General features: G+C 43.7%; 3 non-coding genes across 3 annotated transcripts; all 3 read right to left on the bottom strand.

Moving 5' to 3' along the window:
* Positions 1-3376: 3376 nt before the first annotated feature.
* On the bottom strand, positions 3377-3458 carry trnas-aga (transfer RNA serine (anticodon AGA)). The gene has a single exon. It is a non-coding gene; the product is annotated as a tRNA-Ser (tRNA).
* Positions 3459-8003: 4545 nt separating this feature from the next.
* On the bottom strand, positions 8004-8075 carry trnaa-ugc (transfer RNA alanine (anticodon UGC)). Its single transcript has one exon. It is a non-coding gene; the product is annotated as a tRNA-Ala (tRNA).
* Positions 8076-8625: 550 nt separating this feature from the next.
* trnam-cau (transfer RNA methionine (anticodon CAU)) lies at positions 8626-8697 on the bottom strand. The gene has a single exon. It is a non-coding gene; the product is annotated as a tRNA-Met (tRNA).
* Between the last annotated feature and the right edge of the window lie 1098 nt (positions 8698-9795).

The following is a 9795-nucleotide window of genomic DNA, read 5'->3' as shown; positions in this document are numbered from 1 at the left end:
AAAAACACAACACTAGTTCCGGCCAGTCCGTTAGTTCCAAGGACTCCGCTCGAGGAAACACTTTCTGGTCAAATCAAGCAGACAGATGTCTGACCAAAGACACCCGCATCCCGGATATTCTCTCCTTTCCCCTCTTCCATCGGGCGGAAAGCACAAACGCCTGAAAGAACGTATCACAGTCTCATGGATAGTTTCAGTCCCGCTGTTTTGTCTACTGAATCGTTTCTCAGTACGATAAGGTGTACGCTTGTCCTCACAATCCACCTCGGTATGATGCTGTAGCTTATTATTTACCTTCACTGTTCTTTCCCTGTCACTGTTGCGCTTTATTCTGCATTCTGTTAGTGCTTTGCCTTGTGCAATCTCAATGCACTGTGTAATGATTCCATCCCTATGAACAGTATGAACGGAGAAGGTTTTCACTGTATCTCGGCACATGTGTCTGAAATATAACAGTTCAAATTCCCATCGCGGCAGCAGAAGGGAACCCCGGCCTCCGTTCAGCGCAGCGTTTCACAGCCGAACGCGTTCACCGATGCGACGCAGAGGCAGGTTTTGTGGAAAGTCGGAATAAATGGTTCAATTCTGTGTTGGAGAACGTGACCAACAATCGCTGCTGGGCTGGACCCGGTTTTTCACAGTCCACATGACTGGTTTGCATCAGAGAGTCATGGACAATATCAAACAGAAAATGTTCGAAATACACAGTTATCAGGACTCGAAGCTGCACGAGGAAATCCCAATGGATCCCGGCTGCATCGCCAAACAATTCGGCCACGACGACACACTCCCCACTGATTTCCCTTCCGGTGTTTATCCAAACGGAAGAAGTGCTGCGCCTGTCCATTCACCTCCTCCTCACAACATTCTGGGTCCGAAACAGTCCTTCCAGGTGAGGAAATAATTCAGCTGTGAGTTTGCCTGGGCCATCTAGTGTATCGGCTGTTCCCAATACGACCTCATCTCAAAACGCAAGTTCGATTGGGGAACCATTTAGTCGAACAACTTTTCTCCGTCCGCAAAGAGCAGGATTTCCCAATGGTCAACCATTTTAACTCCATTGCCCATTCCCATTCTGACATGATGGTCCATGGGTTCCTCTACTGTCACGATGAAGCCAATCTCGGGATGGCAATGCGGCACTTCATATTCCGTTTGGTAGCCCTCAGACTGATAGAATGAACATCGATTTCCCTAACCCGGTAATTTCTCCATTCTCCTCTCTTTGTTTTAATTTTCCATTCGGGATTCCCTCTTGCGTCTTCACTTTTCCTCGCACGTCCCTCTAGTCATCCAATCTAATTTCTGCTTTTCAACCCTTTTTTTTATTTTCCACCTGTCACCACCCAGCCTCTCATTTATTTTCCTTTCCTCAAAATATCTACCTTTTATTCTACCTGGCTTCAACTATCATCTCCCTGTTTTCAAAACTCCCCTTTCCCCAACATATTTACCTTCCGTCCTCACCTGGCCTCACCTATCACCTTGTAGCTTGAACTCCTCTTTCCCCGCTTTGTTATTCTGGCTTCTTCCCACTTCCTTTCAAGTACTGATGAAGGAACACGGCCTGATACTCTGATTTGTTATTCCTCTCCACAGATGCTGACTGACCTGCTGAGGTCCTCCAGTGTTTTGTGTGCGAAACATTAAATTTGTTTCCCTTTATACAAATGTGACCGACGTGCGTGAACTCCGCAGTGGAGCAGCAAGTCGTTGCTTTATTTAACTTGCACGTTGATGTAAACAAGAAGTGAAACATCCCGGCTCCTGGGTTCACAAAACGACCCGGAGAGTCGCAGTGAGATCCGTGAGGCAGCCACCATCCACTAGAGGGCACTGAGGGTCTGGGCCCTGTGTAGCAGCGCACAACACTTCCAAGTTCAAAAGAAATGCATTACCAAAGCACAAATACGCTACCATTAGATGCGTTTCCGTGCGGGGATTTACAGTAAGTGCAAAGAAACACAATACAATCAGTGAAAGAGTGCACACAAGACGGACAATCAATGTAGAAAACATAACAGACTGTGAAAATACAAAAACGTAAAATAAAAATAAAATAAAGTTAACCAATGGGGGAGCATCCCTGCATGGAAAACATCCCCATGACCTGAGCAGGGAAGATATGAAGAAGGAAACGTGGAACGCTTGGCTCAGAGTTGGAGACTTCTTGCCAGAAACAGAGGGGTTCCTTGTGGCAATACAGGGCCAGGTGGTTAATGACGACTAATGCAGAAAATGACCAGAGCCACCAGGAACAATCCAACACATTACAGGATTGAGCAGCAGTTAAACTCAATCTGATTACTTACAGGGGACAATCAATTGACAAACATCAGTCACCAAAATCTTGCTTTAAAATACAAACTCATAAAAGACAGAACACCTTACTATAAATACAAACCTGTTCAAGATTAGGGTCAGAGTCCTACACATTAATTTTTGTCTGATCCCTTGTTACAGATAGGACAATCCATAATAACCGTCTGGATATATAATATTACTGGATTAAGAGGCAGTAACAACATACATGATCGATATAGTCATTGGAAACACACATAACGTACAACAACTAATAAGTGAAAAACACCAGAAATATGCTGAATTAAAAGAAGAAATTTAAAGACTATTGAGCATGAACAGGGTGTAGAATGTCCCAATGTAATATCAACAACAACTATCATCTCATAGTTACTACACAATAGTATTAAACAGTAAGGATAACAAACCAATATTTCTGTAAATCTCCTGAAAACCACTATACTATACGCCACTAAATGGTCGGCAATCCGTTCAGGTTTTACCAGCCTGAGCTGAGAAAGTCATAATAATAATAACAAAGCAAAAATGTCGACAGCATGAAATGTCGAGTTTGAAAGTGAGTTGTGGAAACAGTCAATTTTGGTGTGAGTGAACTTGAGTGAATTTATCCCTCTAGTTCAAGTGGCAATAACATAAATTTAAACACGAAATGCATTGTTGCCCTGTACTAGTTTCTGCTGGTTTAATCGTCCATGTACAATATATTCAGTTTATGACAACATGAATGTAAGCAAGACAGGTCGTGGTAGTGTTCTGTTTTCTGTATGTGGATATATGTATTTTTTAATTAATGTATTAGGGACAGCACGGAGAGCACAAAACGGACAGCAAAGGCCACTGGATCAACAGCGCCCCTGGATAGGTTGGAACCACCAACATTTCGGAAACTGCCGAACAGCGGCTGACCGATTGCATAGGAGAGGCCACCCGAATAAATGTGGAAAACAGGGTATCTTGCTGGTTTAGCAGGCGGCGAACGGAGATCGGTGTTTCGACTGGCTTTTTACAATCTGTATCCGTGGGAGGGATCAGGGAATCAAAACCGATATAAACACGTAGTCGGCAGGATTCGAACCTGCGCGGGGAAACCCCAATGGATTTCTAGTCCATCGCCTTAACCACTCGGCCACGACTACAAGTGCTCTAGTGTTCTTCCGTCCTATAATTTATATTACGGTAGAGTCAGATAGAGTTACTTACAAATTAAACAATCGGGTGTGTCATCAAAGACTATTAGATATCACGACGGTTTAGCCAGTGATGTTTTGCAGAATCCATCGTTTTTGGAATAAAGTTTGGAACTGGGGTTTAAATGTTAATTTACATCCTTTGATGTGTATTACTTCATATGTTGTCATTGCTTTGCTCTTTGTTCTAGTGGTTACCCATGGTATTTTCCCCAGTGTGTGTTTTAGGGCAACTTTAATAACTTCAGTGTTTGCGAGCACCATGCCTTTACACATTTATTTTTGCGGATTTTGTTTGATTTCATACAGTTATATTGCGTTTCAATATAGGAACATAGAAAACCTACAGCACAATAAAGTTCCTTCGGCCCGCATGTTGTGCTGAACATGTACTTACTTTAGAAGTTACCTTGGATTACGCAGAGTCCTCTATTTTTCTAAGATCCATGTACCATTTTTCCTAAACTCCATATACCAATAATACTAATTCCTGCTAAATTACCGATGTACAGAATAGTATGAAATAGGGCACACTTATCATGTTTCTTCATGTTTTTATTCGGATAATATTTTTATATCGTTATCAGTATTTTTTGATTAGTCATGAATGCTGCTTTTCCTTCTGTGCCATATTCACTGAGACATATTAACAGTAATGTGATCCCCAGGATTTTCCGTGGATCGAAAAAGAGTAGATGCTGACCACGGAGGAGTTAAAATATGTAAGATAACATCAAACTCGTATGGCTCAAGGACAGTGGAAGCAGACAGATCCAGTGTCTTTGTACCAGCCATGTGCTTGGAAATGAAGATGTCATTTTGTGGAACCGCTTTACATCTTCCACTTTGTGAGAGGAAAATTTCTGTGTTTTAAAGCAAACACGAAGTTGTTTCAGGTAATCTGCGGGTTAAGAGATATTTTACATATTCGAAGTTATTTGTGAGGTGTTTTTGATATAATATAACATTCAAATGTGTGAATGTTGGGGTTGATGCCTGTCTGGAGTTATTTAAACAGGTTTCTAAAGGGAACAAGGAGCCATAATTTACCAATTGACGCTTACTGGGAAGAGGGAAATAAATGGATGCTGGCCTGGAGCAGAGCTAACCAAAGGGAGAGTGCAAGCCAATCAGATGACCTACGGTCAATGACGCTGGAATGGGACAATTGAATTGGAAAATATGAATGTAGAAGTGGAAATATCGAATGTGCTAGCAGTGATAACTCTTTCCTGTAACCCACAATCCCAAGGAAGATCCCCCAAGTCAGTGACTGGGAGAAGAAAGGATCGATCACGTGGCCAACTGAGCTGCCTTAATTTGGTGATATAGTTGGGAAAAGTAGTCTGACTGAGTATTGGTACAGAGGGAACAGCAAAATTCTTGTTCTAAGTTGTTGGCCCGGTGCTGACATAGTTACGTTGCCGTTTATGCAGAGACAGTAAAGTGCGAGTTTTGACTATTTACAAGTTACAGAGTAAATTTCTAACCTAGTTCCATTGTCAACACTAGTAGGACTATCGATGGCCTGGAACAAAAATATTCTTCCGGATGCACTTCTGAAATTCCATTTCTTATCTTGCACAGAAAAAAATGATCTGGTTAATTTTGCAGAAGTTGAAATGTCCGATTGTTGTAACCCTATCCACATGACATTTCCGTGTTATTTGCCGGCAGATCTGTTCCTCAATCTTCTATCAACTATAGAGAGAATCGCAGTATAATCTCAACAAAGTGGTTGTTGGTTATTATTTTATTTATTCCTAAACTGAACTCACACCTACAAGGAGTGATTGATAGGTTTGTGTCCTAAGGTAGAAGGAGTCAGTTTTAGCAAATCTAACACAATTATTTTTCAACATAATCCCCTCCTACATTTGCACACTTAGTCCAGAGTCGTGGAACGTACCGATCTTGGCCCTCCAGAAAGTGTTCAAAGCAGGGGTGATTGAAAAGTTCATGGCCTGAAGTAGATGGAGATGAGTTATACAGCTCTCGTTGCATGCACACGCTGTTCAACTCTTTGAGTGATTGTTCAGAAAGTTTGAAGATAATAGTTCATCGAGCTGATTGATAAATTAGTGGCCTAAGGTGGAAGGGGATGAGTTATTAACTTCAAACTTTCTGCATTCTCTCTCAATGTGTTGGCCCGCTGGTGCATGTAACGGGAGTTAAAAACATTTCCTTCTACCTTAAGCCACTAACTTATCAATCACCCCGATGAGTTATTAACGTCAAACATTCTGAATAATCACTCAAAGGATTGATCTGCTTGTGCATGTAACAAAAGCTGTATAATGCATCTCATTCTACCGTAGGCCACGAACATATCAATCACCCTCGTACAGATACATCGGCTTTTCTAAAGACCATGCACGATCAGGATTTGTTTTCTCATGTGCTGATGTGAGACAGGCACCGTTTGCAGCCCTTCCGACTCTCTGATAGTTCGGGTCTCACTCAGTCCGATCGCTGGTGAATGCTCATTGGCTGTTGTATAACTCCCTCTGTTTGAGGGTGGCGATGTCAACTGGCCGCAATAAAACCTGCTGCAGAGTGAGGATTGATCCGACAGAGAGCAGCTCGGGGTCTGTGGAATCACATGGAGCACGGGAGACGCTTCACTACTCGAAACTCCTGCAACATGGTGCGATGGTGGTATAGGGCTGAGCATGGTTGCCTTTCAAACAGCTCACCAGGGTTTGATTCCCGGCGATCGCCGTGTGTTGTACCTGTTTTTCAGCACCTGTCTCACAAACGTCTCGGCCTGGAATCACTCAGCCACGTTACTTCTTTCTCTGTGAAATTAACATTTCTGCCCGTCGTTCGTCTGCCATTTTAGCCCAGTGTTTCTCCTTCCGAATGTCTTACCGCCATCGTGTGTTGGTCTCACCCCATCAGAGATGTCCCCCTTTTCACTTCCCACCAGGCTTCTCACTTTCTTTGACACTGAAAGCTATCTTCTCTCACCATTTCTAATTTAGTGTCACGATCAGAAAGGTTAATCCCGTTTCATCACTCACAAATGTTTCTTGAGGTGAAGAGTGTTTCCAGTGTTGTCTGTTCAATCAGTTCAATACCAGACACAGGTTTATGTAGCGGAGAACAAGATGTGTTGGAAAATCGCTGAGCACGACAAGAATTGTCGTTTTACCCGCGAAATTATCAGCAAATCTCAGAAAGTGATGGAGTGAGTGGACGGAAACAAATTGGAAGCACAAGTTTTTATTTTTTAGTGAAATGTGTGTTGTGTACACAGGTGACGTAACGGCAATTTGCGGTAAAATATTCTGCTGAAGGATAGCAGACGATGGTTTGGATCTGCCAGCCTCTGGATAATGGGCCCAGCACATTCCCGCCGCGCCACACTGCTGACAGGTAAATATCTCTGTTCTTCTCCTGTCTTTTTATTTGTTATTTTTTCCGCTTTCTCCCGATTGTTTATTGTTTTGTTTGTTGGAATATTTTGCCTTTCTAATTTCCCTCGTGTCTCTCTTACGCTTTTACCTTCCTTCCTGTCCTCCTTTCCCTGTTCATCGCTTCCTACCCAATCCGGTTATTATCCGGTCTCTGTGCTCCGACCCAGCCGGATATCTCGTTCCCGACATTTCAGCAACGGATGTGATTTTCATTATCATTCTGACCATATTCCTACGGCCCCGCAGTCAGACACACTGGTTATCTCCCTTTGTGTCTCCTTGCCTTCCTTCTCTTTGTCAGCAGCTGTTATTTAGGTTATAAACACGGGAGATTCTGCAGATGCTGCAAATCCAGAACACAGACTGCCGGAACAAATCACCAGGTCAGACAGCATCTATGGCGAGGAGTAAACAGACGATGTTTCCAGGGGATGCCCCCTGGCCGCTGAAATTCTCCTCCACTTTGTGTCTGTTACTTTAGTCAGACTTCGACGTAACGAGCAGCGACGGCAGTCTGAGCTGCAGCGGAGAATACACCCACGCTCCGGGATTTATTTTACCAATCCCGAGTCTCGTTCACCTCCCAATCCGTCCATATGATCGAATGAAGGTCAGAATTCCGTCAGTTCTGAATGGACCGCAAATCACTGGGTCTCAATGTTCGAATCTCTATCCTCTGTAGGGTCTGGCCGTCGGATGCCTTGCCATTCTCGTACCAGACGGTTTACTAAGTGGTTAGATCTCTTGTAAAATAAGAGATCTAAAATAAGAGTGTTTAATGCTAATATAAAATAAAAGCTATGTTAGAATAGTGGCAGGGGAAGTCTCACTGGCTTCAGTCTCCTCAGGAGGTGGACACACGGGTGTGCTTTCTTGGTGATTTCCGTGGGCGGCTTTGGTGGTCCACTCTCTCGAGAAACCATTTATTTGCGGTAATGAGCGGTCAGCCTGCACCTTCCTGATTTCGCCCTGCCCACGTTGAGACTCATTCTGCTTTACCACCATTGTGCCAAAGCAAACCTACTATTGATTCAGTCTGAGCTTTGCTTTGTTCAAAATTCAATGCTCACTAGCGTGGAGATGCCGGGGATTGAACCCGGGACCTCATACATGCAAAGCATGCGCTCTTCCATTGAGCTACATCCCCACTTAAAATGCAGAACTGTTCAGGTCCAAACCTTCCTGCATATCACAATTGAGATGCAGTATAATCATTGATAATACAGATAATAACAAACATTTCTTCCTCTGCGACCGGAGAGGATTCGGGAATCCTTTCCGATTCAGCTATTTCTTTATCGAGCACTGGCCAGTTGACACGCTCCCATTTGTGCCTGATTGAGCAATGGGATGAACAGCATTCTCCAGCAGGATTTCTTGCCTGAGAAATCGATGCAGCGAACGATTTGGAAAATCGAGAGAGAGGGAGAGAGAGAGAGACTCCCGTGCAAGGTCTTCTCATCTTTTTCTCCAGTCCTGATGAAAGGTCTCGGCCGGAACGGCGGAGTGCGCTCTTTTCCTGGCCTGCAGAGAATAGATGACATTAAGATACCTCAATGAACAATGGGTTAATCTTTCCAACAAAATAGAAACCTCCGCAAAAGTGAAAAAGGATAACAGATAAAAGTACATTCCAGCCGAAAGCCAGTTGATTTCCTGGAATCTACCAACAGAATTGTTGTTGGCAGCAGCTGACATAGCACAGGATGGTTTCGATCCATCGACCTCTGGGTTATGGGCCCAGCACGCTACCGCTGCGCCACTCTGCTATGAAAAAAACAACATTACTTTTCCATGAATGATGTGCAATCTCTTACGTTTGTGTGTGTGTATGTCTGTCTGTCTGTCTGTCTGTCTGTCTGTCTGTCTGTCTGTCTGTCTGTGTGTATCATTCTGTGCGTGTTTGCGCGCGCGTGTCTTGGTGTGGATGTGTGCTTTTGCATATCTGTATATGTCTGGGTCTACGTTTCTGTTTGTGTCTGTGTCGGTGCCTGTATATGTCTTTGTCTTGTCAATGTCTGTGCATGTCTCAGTCTGTGTCTGTGTCTCTGTGTCTGTATAATGTCTGCATCTCTGTCTGTGTCTGTTTCTGTCTACGTCTGTGTCGGTGCCTGTATATCTTTAGGTCTTATCTGTGTCTGTACATGTCTGGGTCTCCGTCTGTGTCTGTCCATGTAGCCTCAATTCCATCTTTCCCCCTTATTCATACCCACTTACTTCACTTTATGTTGATAATTCCTTGTGTTACCTCTTTCTGTATCCACTTTCGTTTCTTTCTTCCTTACTTTCTGGACCATCTTGCACCTCGTTCCACATATTTCGCCATTGACTGTGCTTTACCTTATTTATTTGTTAACATGGACAATTCATCCCTCTTCTGGGGCTTCTTATTAAAAAGCATCATTTTGAGCCACACTCGGGAGTCACTACGTTCAATCCCGAGGTCCCATGAACGTTCCCACCCTGTCCTGATCAATGAATAAATGTTGGATTCCAAGTTGAACCAGAAGTTCAACTCGTCTTGCTGTGAACGGAACTCGCGGATTTAGATGCTGACTTGGTTTCCACATCACAAGCACATACCTCAAACAATCCCTACATCGGGATTTAGTTAGACCATAAAACCATAAGAGATAGGAACAGAAATCGGTCATTCAGCTCATCGAGTCTGCTCCGCCGGTCCATCACGGCTGATCCTGTGTCCCATTCAACCCCATACACTTGCCTCCACCGCAGTCTGTGGCTGAGCATTCCAGAGATTTGTTACTCTGGCTAAAAACAAAATCCACCTTACCTCAGTCTAAAACGTCGCCCCTCAATTTTGAGGCTGTGCCCTCTAGTTCTGGACACCCCCACCAGAGGAAACA

Source organism: Hemitrygon akajei, chromosome 28, assembly GCF_048418815.1.
Source record: "Hemitrygon akajei chromosome 28, sHemAka1.3, whole genome shotgun sequence".
Lineage (NCBI taxonomy): Eukaryota > Metazoa > Chordata > Chondrichthyes > Myliobatiformes > Dasyatidae > Hemitrygon > Hemitrygon akajei.
Note: the sequence above shows the minus strand (reverse complement) of the source record. Positions and strands in the feature narration are given on the sequence as shown.